The 17,913-nt window shown below is 45.4% G+C and overlaps 1 protein-coding gene across 11 annotated transcripts in view; it reads left to right on the top strand.

The window, feature by feature from the left end:
* The first annotated feature begins 3,511 nt into the window (after positions 1–3,511).
* Positions 3,512–17,913, top strand: part of STAU1 (staufen double-stranded RNA binding protein 1) — a 66,266-nt gene continuing 51,864 nt past the window's right edge. For all 11 annotated transcript variants that reach the window (XM_035298873.3, XM_035298872.3, XM_035298869.3 and 8 more), the window contains exon 1: positions 3,512–3,755. The gene's annotated coding sequence lies outside the window, so the exon portion shown is untranslated. The remainder of the gene's footprint in view (positions 3,756–17,913) is intronic.

Below are 17,913 nucleotides of genomic sequence, written 5' to 3'. Positions count from 1 at the left end.
CAGTCTGGGCCACAGAGCAAGACTCTGTCTCAAAAAATAAAACACAAAAATACAAAAATTAGCCAGGTATGGTAGCACATGCCTGTAATCCCAGCTACTTGGGAGGCTGAGGCACGAAAATCGCTTGAACCTGGGAGGTGGAGGTTGCAGTGAACTGAGATTGCACCATTGCACTCTAGCCTGGGCAACAGAGTGAGACTCAAAAAAAAAAAAAAAAAGACTGGGTGCAGTGGCTTACCCCTATAATCCCAGCACTTTGGGATGCTAAGGGGGGTGGATCACCTGAGGTCAGGAGTTTGACACCAGCCTGGCCAACAGAGCGAAAACCCAACTCTACTAAAAACACAAAAATTGGTTGGGCGCGGTGGCTCAAGCCTGTAATCCCAGCACTTTGGGAGGCCAAGGCGGGTGGATCACGAGGTCAAGAGATCGAGACCATCCTGGTCAACATGGTCAAACCCCGTCTCTACTAAAAATACAAAAAAAAATTAGCTGGGCACGGTGGCGCGTGCTTGTAATCCCAGCTACTCAGGAGGCTGAGGCAGGAGCATTGCCTGAACCCAGTAGGCGGAGGTTGCGGTGAGCCGAGGTCGCGCCATTGCACTCCAGCCTGGGTAAGGAGCGAAACTCCGTCTCAAAAAAAAAAAAAAAAAAAACCACAAAAATTAGCGGGGCCTGGTGGCATGTGCCTGTATTCCCAGCTTCTGGAGAGGTTGAGGCAGGAGAATCACTTAAACCCGGGAGACAGAAGTTGCAGTGAGCCAAGATCACACCGCTACACTCTAGCCTGGGTGACAGAGCAAGACTCTGTCTCACAAAAAAAAAAAAATAACGTCTCACAGGGCTTTTGTGAGCTTTGCATCAGAGAGCCGAGCTCACAGCATTGCATTCCAGCCTTGGCAACAGAGTGAGACTCTTCTCTCAAAAAAAAAAAAAAAAAAAAATCAACGTCTCACAGGACTTTTAGGAACTTTGCATGTTCCCATTCCTTAATATAAATGCATATAATTTATCTTGTGAGAAGGAACACACAGAATTTATCATGAGGTACTTAATGCTCACAGTTTCTTGTGAACCAAGAACACACAGCTTCTGTCTTTTTCCCTAGATAAATAAAAATTATTCCTTAATTACTTGGCAAGAGTCAAGTGGTCTTTAGGACCTTGGAAGAGAATTTGACTGACAGTTTCTAGGTACAAATAGAAGAAAACCAATCTAAGTGACCCACGCTAGGTCAGGTACGGTGTCCCATGCCTGGAATAATCCCCCCAGTACTTTGGGAGGCCGAGGCAAGAGGACTGCTTGAGCCCAGAAGTTTGAGACCAGCCTGGGCAACTTACTAAGACCCTGTCTCTATAAAAAATTTAAAAATTAGCTGGGTGTGGTGGTATATGCCTGTGATCCCAGCTATTCAGGAGGCTGAGGTAGGAGGATTTCTTGAGCCCAGGAGGTTAAGGCTGCAGTGAGCTCTGTTCACGTGGCTACACTCTAGTTAGGTGATAGAGTGAGACCCTGTCTCAACAACAACAAAAAAGAGATGTAGAAGGAGGAAAGAAAATTGAGACTGGAAGTCATAGACCCACCACTTTCGCCCTCATGGGTGACAGCAAAACCACCTTTGATGAGATTGTCTGATTGTGCCCATGACCCCAGCTTTGGGTTTAGGGAGAGCTCGCTGCATCTGCTCCTTTAGCCAAGGAGCTATGAGATCCACACTGCTTGGAAGTTAGAAAGAAAAAAAAAAGGCTGGGAGTGGTGGCTCACGCCTGTAATCCCAGCACTTTGGGAGGCCGAGGCGGGTGGATCATGAGGTCAAGATATCGAGACCATCCTGGTCAACATGGTGAAACCCCATCTTTACTAAAAATACAAAAAATTAGCTGGGCATGGTGGTGCGTGCCTGTAGTCCCAGCTACTCAGGAGGCTGAGGCAGGAGAATTGCCTGAACCCAGGAGGCAGAGGTTGCAGTGAGCCGAGATCGCGCCATTGCACTCCAGCCTGGGTAACAAGAACGAAACTCCATCTCAAAAAAAAAAAAAAAAGAGGTCAAAGGATTGAGACCATCCTGGCCAACGTGGTGAAACCCTTTATAAAAAATAAATAAATAAGAAAGAAAGAAAGAAAAAAAAAGATCACTTTCAGCAGAGGGCTGGACAATATCTGAATGTTCCTAAGTACTGTCTTGGATGGGCACTAAAGGAACGGTGAAAGTCCTTTGACTATTTTCGGTGTTCTGAAACTCAGTCTCATTGCACTTCAGAAGAAGCAATGTAAGGAGGTCTTGTCTAGAGAAAGGTGTCCTCCCAGCCTTGGATAAGGCTCCAAAGCCTCGTTTGGAGGGGCTTCTTCAGACACAGCCGCTCATATTCTGAATTTATATTCCTTTGGCAAGAGAGATTGAGCAATATTTAAACTGAGAGATATCTGAGAGAGAGATAATTATTTTTAAATAGCAGGGAAGCAGTTCGAGTGAGCAGGAGAGAGGAGCCCTGTGCACTTGCAGTTCTTCACTCATTCTCCGTTTCCTGGACCTCTCACAACGCGAGCATAATTTTCGCTGAGTGTGATTCCAGAAGTTCAATATTCTCTACTGGCCACCCTGTTCTCCCTCCAACCTCCCATATAACATGGCTGCTACAAACCACGTAGTTTATCTAGATGTGGATAAAAGAAATAGCAATCTGGCACTTCTTTTATCTCACTATAAATTTTATTTTTTCTTTGAGACAGAGTCTCGCTCTGTCACCCAGGCCAGAGTGCAGCGGCGCGATCTTGGCTCACCGAAACCTCCGACTCCCTGCTTCGAGCGATTCTCCTGCCTCAGCCTCTCCAGTAGCTGACATATCTGGCGCCCGCCACCACGTCCGGCTAATTTTTGTATTTTTAGTAGAGACGGGGTTTCACCATGTTGGCCATGATGGTCTCAATTTCCAGACCTCGTGATCCACCCGCCTCGGCCTCCCAAAGTGCTGGGATTACAAGCGTGAGTCACCGCGCCCGGCCAAATTTTCTAAATTTATTTATTGTGTGTTTTACTCACACAAGAATGTAAGCTCCACGAGGGCAGGGATTTTTGTCTGTTCACCACTACATCCCTAGCTCTTGGCGGAATGCCTTGCATACAGCAAGCATTTAATGAACATTTACAGATGAAGGAAGAAACATTGCGGGAAGGAGAGAAACGAGGGCCAGAGGCAGGAGAAGAGGAAGAACCGAGAGAAGGAAGGAAGAAGGAAGTGGAGGAAAAGAAGGCAGGCTGGTTCTCCCAGCCCCGCTACTAGTCCAGCAGGCAGCGCGAAACTCCCACCGGAACTACAATTCCCGGCAGGCCCCGGGGCCCCAGGGCTGGCCGCAGCGGCTCAAACCGGACATGGCTTCACTCCCGCTGGGCTACCGGCGTGCCTTGCGAGCGCAGGTTGTGCCGCAGCGCCCGCCGGAACTTGTGGTCCTGGCCGCGGGTGGGGGTGGCGGCGGGCGGGGGCCGGGGGCGGGCGCCGGCCCCTCCCCCGTCACTTCCTGCCGGGCTGCGGGCGCCGGAGCGGCTCTTCAGCGTTTGCGCTGGCGGCTGCCGTGTCTTACTCGGCTCCCCCTTCCTTTGACCCCCCCCCCAGCCCGGCGGCGCCCGCCTTCTCCGTGGCCACTCCGCCTCTTCCCTCCCTTCGTCCCGTCCTCCTCTCCTTTTTTCCTTCCCTTCCCCTCCTCGCCGCCGCCGCCCAGGACCGCCGGCCGGGGGACGAGCTCGGGGCAGCAGCCAGGTGAGGCGGCCCGGCCCGGCCGGGCCTGGCGGGGCCCGCGCTGGCGCCGCGGCGGTGGGGAGTGGGCGGCGGGTGGGGCCTAGGCCTTGGCGGGCCTGCGCGCCCCGCCGCCTTCCCCCGGGCCTCTCTCCAGCCCGCGGGGCCTTCCCGGAGGAGGCGGGTCCTCCTGCGCCCCCCGCCTCGGGGCGCCCTGAGGCCTGGCCCCCGGGCGCCCCCATCCGCTTCAGCCCTCGCCGGGGTCACAAACAGGTGCCGTGGCCGCCTTTCCTCGTCCCGCATGGCGCGCGCGGGGATGCCGAAGTTATTCCCGGGGCTGAAGCTGGGGGTGGGGGGTCCCCGTTTTAGGTCCCCGAGAACTGGAGCCTCTCAGTCTCGCCGGCCCAGGTCTGCAGCTTAGTGGTTAAGAGCACCGCCCAGGTGTCCAAAACGGGTGCTAATCCCGGCTCTGCCCCATTAGGCAAGACACTTAAACTCTTTGTGTCCTGGTTGGAAAAGGGGCTGCTGATACAGTCCCTGCCTCTTATGGCTGTTAGGGTTCAGTGAAATGGGGCGTGTAAAGCGCTTATCAGAGTGCCAGACCCACAGCGTGTCCCAATAAACCGTCTGCATAATTTATTAGCGTGATATGAAGGATAATTTAATGGGTAGAGTGGATAGAAGTTGACCTACCTATCCGTTTGGGTTTCTTAGAGGCTCAGTGTTGCGCGTGCCCGTGTCCAGAGCCAGGGCATTGTTTTGAGTTGTTAACATCTGAAAGAGGCATACGCTTAATTGGAACACTGTAGTTGGCAGTCTGTAAACGATAGATGCTATTTCTTTCCATCTCCTCCGCTTAGCCAACTGCAGGATATTCACCAGCTCCCGCAGGATGAGCAACCTGTCCATTTCCCCCCGCCCGGCCATCATCCAGCTTCTTGTCATTCCATTTCTGGGAAAGTTGCTGGCAGAAGCTTCCCTTGTGTTAAGCAGACCTATCTGGAGCACTTGCAGTGTGTCAGGCTTTGAAGGGGGGGTGTACGAAAATGGAAAAATTTGTCTGTCTTTTCTTGCTCTACATCTCTTAAGTTTTTTCACCGAAGCTTTGCTTTTATTCCCCCCCTCCCTGATGGCTGACTTTCCTTTTAAGCCCTGGCCCCGCCTCCTTGTTGCAGTATTGCTTGTGTGGGAAGTTTTCTTGGGTTCCGCGAAGATACGTACTTCGGTCTGTCCTGCCACTGTTCTTTGGCCGTGTGGACCTTTTTAAGGGGTCACACTTCTCTTCTGCTTGTAGCTTTCATTGTTCAGAACGTGGTGGAAACAGTTAAATCAGGTTCCTGGTTGATTTTGGCCTTTCAGGAATCCGTGCTTACCAAATGTAAATTACGTTGCTACTTGTTGAGGTAAAAACTAAAAATATAGTTGGAGTGTAGAGGGAGCAGTTTCGGTTATCCTGGTGACAGGTGGGATTTTTAGAACAGCAACTTTATTAAAGGATACTGGGTTTTAAAAACTTTTGTACTTAGTTTTATAGGTGTACTCAAAGGAAATGCAACTTATGAATGTTAAATTTTATACGAGTAAGGAGTGTGTGTTTACCTGAGTGATCCTCCTGTATCGTTGTAGGCATTGAATTTCCTTAGTGAACTGAAAATATTTTGATTTATAACCATCTTTTAATAACACACATGTGGCAAAGTGCCCTCCTTGTTTTTGACAAATTTTCCTAGAATTTTCTTACAGCCTTTTTTTTTTTTGGAGATGGAGTCTCACTCTTGTCTCCCAGGCTGGAGTGCAGTCGGCTCACTGCAACTTCTGCCTCCCAAGTTCAAACGATTCTCCTGCCTCAGCCTCCTGAGTAGCTGGGATTACAGGTGCCTGCCATCGCTCCTGGCCTGAATTGCTCTTTTAAAACATGTGGGTCAGGCGCGGTTGCTTTCCTGTAATCCCAGCACTTTGGGAGGCCGAGGCGGGTGGATCACGAGGTCAAGAGATTGAGACCATCCTGGTCAACATGGTGAAACCCCGTCTCTACTAAAAATACAAAAAAAAAAATTAGCTGGGCACGGTGGCGTGTGCCTGTAATCCCAGCTACTCAGGAGGCTGAGGCAGGAGAATTGCCTGAACCCAGGAAGCGGAGGTTGCGGTGAGCCGAGATCGCGCCGTTGCACTCCAGCCTGGGTAACAAGAGTGAAACTCCGTCTCAAAAAAAAAAAAAAAAGTAAGCAGGCAGGGCACAGTGGCTCACGCCTGTAATCCCAGCACTTTGGGAGGTGGAGGCGGGTGGATCACGAGGTCAGGAGATCGAGACCATCCTAGCCAACATGGTGAAACTTCATCTCTACTAAAAATACAAAAAGTAGCCGGGTGTGGTGGCGGGTGCCTGTAATCCCAGCTACTCGGCAGGCTGAGGCAGGAGAATCGCTTGAACCTGGGAGGTGGAGGTTGCAGTGAGCAGAGATAGCGCCATTGCTCTCCAGCCTGGGCTGTCGCAAACTCCGTCTCAAAACAAAACACCACCACGTAACCAAACAACTAGTACACAAGCCGTATAAAGCATGTCTTCTATTGCTGTATCACAATGGCATATTGCAATAGGGAAATGGTATTTCGAATACCATTTTTTAAAAGTTTTTTTATTCTGGAAAATATGCAAAAATTGAATAGTATGTAGAACCCCATGTATTAGTCACTCAGCTCTAACAATTATTAACTCATAGCCAAGGTCGGTCTTGTTTCATGTTGCATCCCACTCTCAAACTAGATTATTTTGAAAGAAATTTTGAACATTGTATCAAAACATTAGCGATTTTGACTTTTACCAGATTGCCCCAGATTATTAATGTCACAGAATCTACTTTATTTTTTATTTTTATTTTTTTTTTGTTTTGAGATGGAGTTTTGCTCTTGTTACTCAGGCTGGAGTGCAATGGCGCGATCTCGGCTCACTGCAACCTCCGCCTCCTGGGCTCAAGCAATTCTCCTGCCTCAGCCTCCCGAGTAGCTGGGACTACAGGCACGCGCCACCATGCCCAGCTAATTTTTTGTATTTTTAGTAGAGACGGTGTTTCACCTTGTTGACCAGGATGGTCTCGATCTCTTGACCTCGTGATCCACCCGCCTTGGCCTCCCAAAGTGCTGGGATTATAGGCGTGGGCCACCACGCCCGGCCCAGAATCTACTTTTAGTAGAATCATAGTTCTCATTTTATTTGTTGGGCTTCTCTTCTCTCTTTATAGATGATTTCTGTACAGGAGAAAAGAAAAATATAGCTCTTGATCCAATGCTTTCACCTCAAAATCAAAATGCAGCCTTGCTTCTTTGTTGCTTACAAAAGCAAACATTCTTGAGCTATTAATGACTATAATTGAAAAGCTATCAGAAATACAGATTTCCCCGATCCTGTTTGGCAGAGATCTGACTGTTAACCCACTTTTATAGAGATAACTTTGTGTCAGAGTTACACTACAGTTAATAATTTGTAATGCAAACTTAGTTTCTTTACAGTAGTTGTGTAAATATACTGCTGTTACCTTAGGTTAAGAATTAAGCAAAAGATAATCTTCTGTTGTAGAATTGTTTTCAGAAGATCCCCCATCTGCTCTATTTGCAAATAACAAATTTAGCAAATATGAATGAAATCTTAATTTTTTTGAATGGTATGAAATCACAACGTAAGTGTTCACATTTTTCTTTGTTGTCTAAAAGATCTCTTACATTGGAAGTTGACAGGAATATTATAAATGTTTGTCATTGTTGCTTAACTTTTCAGATTTCTAGTCATGAATAGTTTTCCAGATTTTAGATCTATAACATTATTGCTTCAGTTTTGTAGGTTTACTTTTGAGCTTGGTCAGGTACAGTGGAAATGTTACATATTATGTTTTAGTTATTACTACCTGGAAGATGGGGAAGAATACACCTCTTAATTTTGATTTAGGAAAGAAACACCAGTTTAGTATCTGGGAAAGGACACAACACATTTAACAAAATGTGTAGTGCTTCCCATTAAGCTTAAAGTAAAACTTTTAAGCATTGAGAATTGTTACCATGAATATAATTTCTTCAGAATAAGTTGCTCTCGCTGGGCGTAGTGGCTCAACACCTATAATCACAGCACTTTAGGAGGCTGAGGCGGGTGGATCAACTGAAGTTAGGAGATCAAGACCATCCTTGCCTATGTGGTGAAACCCCGTCTCTGCTGAAAATACAAAAATTAGCTGGTGTGGTTGTAGGTTCTTGTAATCCCAGCTACTCTGGAGGCAGAGGCGGGAGAATCACTTGAACCTGGGAGGCGGAGGTTGCAGTGAGCCGAGATCGTGCCATTGCACTCTAGCCTTGGCAACGTGATTGAAACTCCATCTCAGAAAAAAAAAAAGTATGTATACTTGACATTTATTTTGGTGTTTAATATTAGAAGTGTTTTGGTCTTTATTTAAAAGTTTGATGATGTTTTTCTGACGAGAAATATGCCCTAGGAACCTAACTCTTGTTTGTGTCAATTAGCTTGTGTTAGTCTGAAGTCTCAGTTTCCAAGAACCTATCCATTAAGAGGATTTGCTGTATTTTTTTTTTAAATTTACTGTATTTTAAGTTTAGAAATGGGCATGACTCATGGAACTCTCCCCTAAAGTCCAAATCATTAATATCATACTGGGTGTTATCAGATATGGATGCTGCTTCATCTGGTCTCTTAGTCTCAGTTTGTAGGGCAACTTTCTTTGAGCCTTTTTACTGGATTCAGTAAGAGTGTAATTCAGTCTAAAGATGAAACTTTCATGAAAAAGTTATCTTTTTGTGGGATTCTATAAGCCAGTCTGTAGTTTGTTGCCCAGGCTGGTCTTGAACTCCTGAGCTCAAGTAATCCTCCCACCTCAGCCTCCCTAGTAGCTGGGATTATAGGCAGAGACCTTGTTTTCAGGAGCCTCTAAATTCGATCATCTTATTTGATGTCATGCCTGGTGATGCAGAATTGTTCAGTTTGAGGAAAGGTGAATTCCTCCCCTCTCAAATAAGAGCTTTGGGGTTGCTTTTTTCTCAGAATGGGATTTTAGAGCTTTCAAAACTGTTTAGATAATCCTTTTTTTTTTTTTTTTGAGACGGAGTTTCACTCTTGTTACCCAGGCTGGAGTGCAATGGCACGATCACGGCTCACCGCAACCTCCGCCTCCTGGGTTCAGGCAATTCTCCTGCCTCAGCCTCCCAAGTAGCTGGGACTACAGGCGTGCACCACATGCCTAGCTAAATTTTGTATTTTTAGTAGAGACGGTGTTTTACCTTGTTGACCAGGATGGTCTCGATCTCTTGACCTCGTGATCCACCTGCCTGGCCTCCCAAAGTGCTGGGACTATAGGCGTGACCACCATGCCCGGCCTTAGAGAGTTCTTTGACAGGTTTTTTTCCACGTGACTTAACAGGTGGTTTTACATTGACATCTGGTGATGGAGACATTTGTGATTGAAATGCTTCTGGTGTAATTTTCTACATGAGCTTTTTAAGACTTCACCAGAATCAAGGCTATACCATTTGTGTTGTTCCAGAAAATATAAATTGCCAGTTAATGGTTGAACTCTGAGAGGACAAGTTAGTTGGTATGGTTATTTCCCCCCAACGTTTTGTTATGAAAAAATTTCAAACATTTAACAAAGTTTATGAAGTTTTATTGTTCATCTCTTTAGATACCATCTAAATTTTAGGCAGAATTTGTTAAAGAAGTAGACTCAGGGAGCTCCCTCAAAGTATTATTTTTTTGAGATGGAGTTTCACTCTTGTTGCCCAGGCAACAATGGCATGATCTTGGCTCACCACAAACTCCGCCTCCTGCGTTCAGGCAGTTCTCCTGCTTCAGTCTCCCAAGTAGCTGGGAGTACAGGCATGCACCACCATGTATGGCTAATTTTGTATTTTTAGTAGAGATGGGGTTTCTCTGTGTTGGTCAGGCAGATCTTGGACTCCTGACATCAGTTGATCCGCCCGCCTAGGCCTCCCAAAGTGCTGGGATTACAGGCGTGAGCCACCATACCCTGCCCTGTTTGTTTATTTATTTCTGCCCTGTTTTATGGTGCTGAATACCATCTACTCTTTATCATTACCATTTTACCATACAGTATTATGAAGGTGTTATGAAGCTTGAATACTGTTGGCCAAATCCATTATTCTCACCTGCTGAGGAGATAGAGATTATAAATGTATAGCTATATTGAGCTTATCAAATGCCACTAGATAGATGGCTTGGATATCTGTCTTGTTGACAGCTTAATGCTCTGAACTAGAAAACCTTACTGCAAAGAAAAGTAATATTTTTTAAATGGTAAAATGAGAATTGCTGCACATAGCTTTATTTTTTAAGTGTTTATATTCCCATACTAGTGAATAAGGTTGATGTAACAGTGATTTATGTCACCAGGTAAGAGGAAGTAGAGAAAAGTCTCTGCAGGCTGTTAATTACTGTGTATTTTCTGGGATTACATATGTTTATTTGTTAAAGAAGTAGACACAGGGAGCTCCCTCAGAGTACATTTACTGAAAGCAAAAGTGGAAAAACCTATTTGAGAAAGTATTTGCTTTCTATTAAAAATTAGTCTTCTAAATATCAAATCTGTAACCCATATGGCTTCTGTTTAATCTGGAATCTAATTTGGGAAAGAAGTGTGATGACTATGTGGGTTTGTAACAGTAATGGAAGCAAAATTGGCCATTTCATTATGATAGAAATTTTGTGTCATGTCTCCAAGACAATAAAGGCTAAGAAAATCTATTTAAATACATTGGAATCTTTTCCCCGAATGAAAATTATTGCTGAGAGTCAAACCTTCATTAGATTGCCTCTATGTTTTTTTTGGGGGGGAGGGGGCTGAATCTCTCTCTGTTGCCCAGACTGGAATGCAGTGGCATGATCTCGGTTCACTGCACCCTCCACTTGCTGGGTTCAAGTGATTCCCGTGTCTTAGCCTCCCGAGTAGCTGGGACTACAAGTGTGCACTAGCATACCCAAGTAATTTTTTGTATTTTTAGTAGAGATGGGATTTCTCCATATTGCCCAGGCTGGTCTTGAGCTCTTAAGCTCAGGCAGTCTGATTACCTTGGCTTCCCAAAGTGCCAGGATTACAGGCTTGAGCCACTGTGCTGGACCTTGCCACTGTATATGATGTAGCAGTAGAACTGGTTGCTCAGTGAGTAGGTTGGTTTTAGTCAGCATGTTCTCTGATCCCATTAAAAAAATTTTTTTGGGGGGCTGGGCACGGTGGCTCACCTCTGTAATCTCAGCACTTTGGGAGGCTGAGGCGGGCGGATCACCTGAGGTCGGGAGTTCAAGACCAGCCTGGCCAACATGGTGAAACCCCGTCTTAAAAATAAGATAAAATTTAATTTAATTTTTTTTTTTTTTGAGATGGAATCTTGCTCTGTTGCCTGGGTTGGAGAGCAGTGGCTCCATCTCAGCTTACTGCAACCTCTGCCTCCCAGGTTCAAGCAGTTCTCCTGCCTCAGCCTCCTGAGTAGCTGGGACCACAGGTCCCACCACCATGCCTGGCTAATTTTTTGTGTTTTTAGTAGAGACGGGGTTTCACCATGGTAGCCAGGATGGTCTCGATCTTGTGCTCCACCCACCTCGGCCTCCCAAAGTGCTGGAATTACAGGAGTTGAGCCACTGTGCAGAGCCCCATTAAAATTTTTTTTACAAGTCACTGTAAGTTTATAGATGTTTATGTGTAAGGACAGGTTTATTGAATTTGCTGGATATTTTTTGCTATTGAGCTCTTACCATGTGCCAGGTTAGAATTACAGGGTGAAAGTTATTTTATGCAGAAAAGGAAATCTAAAAGGTCAGGTTGAATTTACCTAATAATATAAAAGTTGCAGTTTATTTAGCTCTTGCCTTGAACCAAAGAAAAGTGTTTCTTAGACTCTATATGTTGTATTTCTAATACTCACAAACATCTTTGCAGAGTAAGGGTCATTATAACTGAAAATACAGAAGTCCTTCTGAGACACCGATAACTGGCTCAGGACCGTGAGCCACCAAGTATTAGTTTTAGAGCACAGGCTGGTCTGGCTTCAAAGTCAGTGCTCTTTTTACTGAACCATGCTTTGTCTCTAACTTATGCTTAGGTCCTTTTTGTTTAGGATAATTGATTCTGCTTGTCATTAGCGCCCCTCCACCTTTCCCCACCACAGCAGCTAGGATGAATTGTGCTCGCTAGAACCTTAGATCAATTTGAAAGAAAGTCTGGTTAAGTAATAGTCTTTTAAATGGACCCTTGAAATAGCTTTCCAGTTTATTTTTATTTATTGTGTCAAATTAAGCTAAAACTTAAAGCTGATCCACAAGTTTGTGTCTGGGGAGGGGCTGTCTTACTAACCTTTGTGTTGAAGAAGGCCAGCTCCTAAATTACTGCTATCATGTGTCGTGAAGTTTGTTAAAAATTGCCAGCCCACACCTGTAATTCCGTCACTTTGGGAGACCAAGGCAGGTAGATCACCTGAGGTCAGGAGTTTGAGACCAGCCTGGCTAACATGGGGAAACCCCTGTCTCTACTAAAAATACAAAAATTAGCTGGGTGTGGTGGTGTATGCTTGTAATCACAGCTACTTGGGAGACTGAGGCAGGAGAATGGCTTGAACTCGGGAGGCAGAGGTTGCAGTGACCCAGCATTGCTCTTGACTCAAAACAAAAAACAAAAACTATAGTCCACGTTGTTGCTAAATAATTCATTTCTTCTGAATTCTAACGTTCTGCTTTATTGTAAATGAGTTAACTAAGCTTCCAATTAACTTTATAGGGTAGGTGCTGGTTGCCCTCTTTGCTTCCTGGCCGTTTCTAACATCCCTTTTGTGGCTAATACTGTTAGGAGTATTTAATGCAGCTTTCTGTTTGGAATCGAACTGCTTCTTCAACAATTTTGTTGTACTTTCTTTGAATTGGTGATCTGAATCAGAAGCTTCTTTGATATTCCACCCGGGCAGCAGTCTTCTCTTATAGCTAATCTTAAAAGGATGGATCAATGAAATTAAATCTGCCTTTGGATTTGAGCTTTTAGTGAGATGGTGTCTGAAGTTCCATTTTGTGTTTAACCTCAACTGAGGCTACCATGTAGTCTATAATGACATAGCATGTCTCACTAATCACTAAAACGTGTTGGAAATACACCTTGGGAATGAAGTGAGCAGATAATGCTGTTTACATTGTTACTATATTGGCTCCCCTCAGAGATGAGCTTTAGGATCTAACTAGATCTTGTCTGATTCTCTCATGTCTTTGCTTATTTGAAGTCTCTATACCTTCTGTAGATTAAAATTAACTGAGGCATGAATTTTCTACCCTTGCAGATTCTACCCTCACACAAATAGGGCCATTGTCTGCTGAAGCCATTGTGACTTTATGCAGAATGCTGGGCAGTCCTTTCCTCTGTCAGAAAGAACAATTTATATATGATAGGTCTGATTATGCTTGGAAGCTTATGTTCTTTGTTGCTCAATTGAACCGACCTGCTCATTTAGGCTCCATGACCCTTTACCTAGATGACAGTCAAATAAAGTTTGGCAAATAAGTTTCCTTTTGGTTTATCATTGAGTAAACTTTTGCAACCTGTAATGTTTAGCAAGTGACTATTTCTAGATAGTAATTTTCCCTTTTAGTTGAGAATTTATTGAAGCACCAAACATAAAGAATAAAGTGAAATAAGCTTTCTTTTGCATGAGGGACTTTCTAAAATTTGCTACTTTTTATCTTCTTAATAGTGTGATTTGAATGTGACTTTTTATTATCATTTTATAATGTCAGTGTGGTCTACCCTAATAATATTAATGAACAGCTGACTTTGGCATGGCATGTCATACTTTTTTTTTTGAGATGGAGTCTTGCTCTGTCGCCCAGGCTGGAGTGCAGCGGTACAGTCTCGGCTCACTGCAACCTCCATCTCCCGGGTTCAAGCCATTCATTCTCCTGTGTCAGCCTCCTGAGTAGCTGGGATTACAGGCGCCTGCCACCATGCCCAGCTAATTTTTTGTTTTTAGTAGAGACAGGGTTTCACCATGTTGGCTAGGCTGTTCTAAAACTCCTGACCTCATGATCTGCCTGCCTTGGCCTCCAAAGTGAGGTTATAGGTGTGAGCCACCTCCCTGGCCAGCATGTCATAGTTTACAAGCATTTCACTTACATTACCAGTTAATCCACCCAAGAATCATATGATTACTGTTTTATTAATCATATCAAATTGTGGTAGGCTGGGTGCGGTGGCTCATGCCTGTAATCCCAGCACTTTGGGAGGTTGAGACAGGTGGATTACTTGAGGTCAGGAGTTGGAGACTAGCCTGGCCAAAACCCCGACTCTACTAAAAATACAAAAATCAGCCAGGTGTGGTGGTGGGCGATTGTAATCCCATGGGAGGCTGAGGCAGGAAAATTGCTGCAACCCAGGAGGCGGAGGTTGCTGTGAGTGGAGATCGTGCCACTGCTCTCCAGCTTGGGTGACAGAGTGAGACTCTGTCTCAAAAAAAAAGAAAAGAAAAGAAAAAGAAGAAATTATGATTCTATCCCATTTTTTTTCCTGTCACCCAGGCTGGAGTGTGGTGGTACGATCATAGCTCACTGCAGCCTCAACCTCATGGGGTCAAGCAATCCTCTCACATCAGCCTCCCAAGTATCTGGGACTGCAGGCACATGCCACCACCTCTGGCTAATTTTTAAATTATTGTGGAGACAGGGGTCTCACTGTGTTGCCCAGGCCGGTCTGGAAATCCTGGCCTCAAGTGATCCCTCTTCCTTAGCCTCCCAAAGTGCTGGGATTACAGGCATAACCCGTGTTTTTTTTTTTTTTCCTTTTCTGAGGCAGAATCTTTCTCTTTTGCCAGGCTGGAGTGCAGTGGTGTGATCTCGGCTCACTGCAACCTCCACCTCCGGGTTTCAAGTGATTCTCTTGCTTCAGCCTTCTGAATTGCTTCAGGACTATAGGTGTGTGCCACCACTCCCAGCTAAGTTTTGTATTTTTAGTAGAGAGATGGGGTAAAACGCCATCTCTCTACTAAAAACAGAGTTGTTGGCCTCTCATGTTGGCCAGGATGGTCTTGGTCTCCTGACCTTGTGATCCACCCACCTCAGCCTCCCAAAGTGCTGGGATTATAGGAGTGAGCCACTATGCCCAGCCAGCATAACCCATTTTATATATTAAAAAGGTGAAGCCTACAGATGTAACTTGCTTTGGGTTATTCAGCTGAGCAGCAGTTACAACCCAAACTCAGATCCCCAGTTGAGAGTTTTTTTTACATCATACCCAACAGCTGGTTTGCCCTTATTGTAAATCAGTGTACAGTCAAAGGGTCTTTTATCTATTTTGTTGTCGGTTGGTTGTTTGATTTTGAGACAGGGTCTCATTCTGTCATCTAGGCTGCAGTGTGGTGGCACAATCACAGTTCTTTGCAGCTTCCACCTCCTGGGTTCAGGCATTCCTCCCACCTCAGCCTCCCAAGTAGCTGGGACCAAGGTGCATGTGCCACCACTTCTGGCTACTTTAAGACATTTTTTTGTACAGACCGAGTCTCACAATGTTACCCAGCCTGATCTCAAATTCCTGGGCTTAGTCCTCCCACCTTGGCCTCCCAAAGTGCTGGGATTATAGGCATGAGCCGTCATACCCAGCCACCTTTTACATTTTTATGTGTCTTCCAGATATGAGATGCTGTATATTATAGATGACTTGTTACTACTAAAGTGCTACTGTGAATTATTTATTTAAAAATTTGTATTGAGTGTAGGAATGTGAATTCCGTGGGGACATTGACTGTGTCTTGTTATGCATACCTTTCTCCCCAGTGCCTAGAATAATGCCTACAAATAGTAGGTGTTGAATATTTATTTGTTAAATGAATAAAGCAGTGAATTTAATTCATGCTCTTGCATTCTAGTATGCTTTTTTCTTCTTCTTTGAGACAGAGTCTTGCTCTGTCACCCAGGCTGGAGTGCAGTGGCGCGGTCTTGGCTTACTGCAATCTTACAACCTCCACCTCCCAGGTTCAAGCGATTCTCCCACCTCAGCCTCCCGAGAAGCTGAGATTACAGGCCTGCACCACCACGTCCGACTAAATTTTTTTTTTTTTGAGACAAAGTCTCACTGTTCCCTAGGCTAGAGTGCCGTGGCACGATCTTGGCTCACTGCAATCTCCACCTCCCAGGCTCAAGCAGTTCTCATGCCTTAGCCTCCCCAGTAGCTAGGATTGCAGGCACCTACCACCATGCCCAGCTAATTTTTGTATTTCACCATGTTGGCCACGCTAGTCTCAAACTTGTGACCTCAGGTGATCCACCCGCCTTGGCCTCCCAAAGTGCCTGCTACTTTTTATATTTTTATTTAATTTTTGAGGCAGTGTCTCACTTTGTTGTACAGGCTAGAGTGCGGTGGTCCTATCCCAACCTCTGCCTCCGAGTTCAAGTGATTCTCCTGCTTCAGACTCCCAAGTAGCTGGGATTACGAGCATGCACCACCATGCCAAGCTAATTTTTGTATTTTTATTAGAGTCGGGGTTTCACCATGTTGGCCAGGCTGGTCTCGAATTCCTGGCCTCAGCTGATCCATCTGCCTTGGCCTCCCTAAGTTTTGGGATTACAAATGTGAGCCACTGCCCCCAGCCTAATTTTTGTATTTTTAGTAGAGATAGGGTTTCACCATGTTGGCCAGGCTAGTCTTGAACTTCTGACCTCAGGTGTTCTACTCACCTTGGCTTCCCAAAGTGCTGGGATTACAGGCATGAGCCGCTGTGCCCGGCTTAGTATGCATTCTTGACTGGGGAAAAAAGGGGATTGGGTTTAACTTACAGTCTTTGTTCTCTCTGCTATTGCAGAGGTGATTGTGTACTATATGAACATATTGGTAATAATTATGATGGCTTGGATTATCTTTTGAAATTAGAGGATTTCAGAAAATAGATTTGCCTATGGAAATGTGAATTTTTGTTTGTTTTTTGTGATGGAGTCTCACTTTGTCACCTATGCTGGAGTGTAGTGGTACAGTCAGGGCTCACTGCAGCCTCAACCTTCTGGTCCCAAGCAGTCCTCCCATCTCAGCCTTCCAAGTAGCTGAGACTACAGGTGCATGTCACCATGCCTGGCTAGTTTTAAAATTTTTTGTAGAGATGGGGTCTCTCTCTGTTGCCTAGGCTGGTCTCAAACTCCTGGGCTCAGGCACTTCTGTCTTGGCCTCCCAAAGTGTTGGGATTACAGGCATGAGCCACCACACCTGGCCAAAATGTGAATGTTTGTATGAATCTCAGTTATCACTGTGTAAAAGTATTTGAGATCCAAATGGGTGCAGACTGCTGTATTTCTCATCTCTCTCTCCTCTTTTTGCAAAGTTGATGGTGGTGGTTTTTTAATACCGTCTTTATGTCTGACTCTAACAGCTCCTTTTTCCATTTTTATTTTTTATTTTTATTTTATTTTATTTATTTTTTGAGACAGAGTTTCGCTCGTTACCCAGGCTGGAGTGCAATGGCGTGATCTCGGCTCACCGCAACCTCCGCCTCCTGGGTTCAGGCAGTTCTCCTGCCTCAGCCTCCTGAGTAGCTGGGACTACAGGTGCGTGACACCAAGCCCAGCTGGTTTTTGTATTTTTAGTAGCGACGGGGTTTCACCATGTTGACCAGGATGGTCTCAATCTCTTGATCTCGTGATCCACCAGCCTTGGCCTCCCAAAGTGCTGGGATTACAGGCTTGAGCCACCGCACCTGGCCTATATGATGAGTTTTCTAGGATGAACATTAATAATGAAAATGTCTTTTAGAAAATACTTCTTTAAGCAGACCATCTGACCTCCCAGCTGTTACATTTGTGTGGAAAGTCCTCTATTGGCCATGGCATTGGGCCAAGTGTGAGATGGGGACTACATTCAGTCTCACCTGTATTGCAAGTGTAAAAATCTTGAACGGCCTGGGTTGTTTCCAGGCATTATTTTTGGCTAATTTTATTATCTTGCAAGTGAGTGTACCTCCTCAGGGCTAATTCTCCTGTGTTTCTGTCTTGAGCATCAGGTGCATAGTGGCTTATTTTCCTCCCCTCCCCTCCCCCTCCGCTCCCACTCCCCCTCCCCTTCCCTCCCCTCCCCTCCCCTCCCCTCCCCTCCCCTCCCCTCCCCTCCCCTCCCCTCCCCTCTCCTCCTCCTCCCCCCCTTTCCCCCCTCCCCCCCTTCCCCCT

This window comes from Callithrix jacchus, chromosome 5 (genome assembly GCF_049354715.1).
Source record: "Callithrix jacchus isolate 240 chromosome 5, calJac240_pri, whole genome shotgun sequence".
Taxonomy (NCBI): Eukaryota; Metazoa; Chordata; class Mammalia; order Primates; family Cebidae; genus Callithrix; species Callithrix jacchus.
Note: the sequence above shows the minus strand (reverse complement) of the source record. Positions and strands in the feature narration are given on the sequence as shown.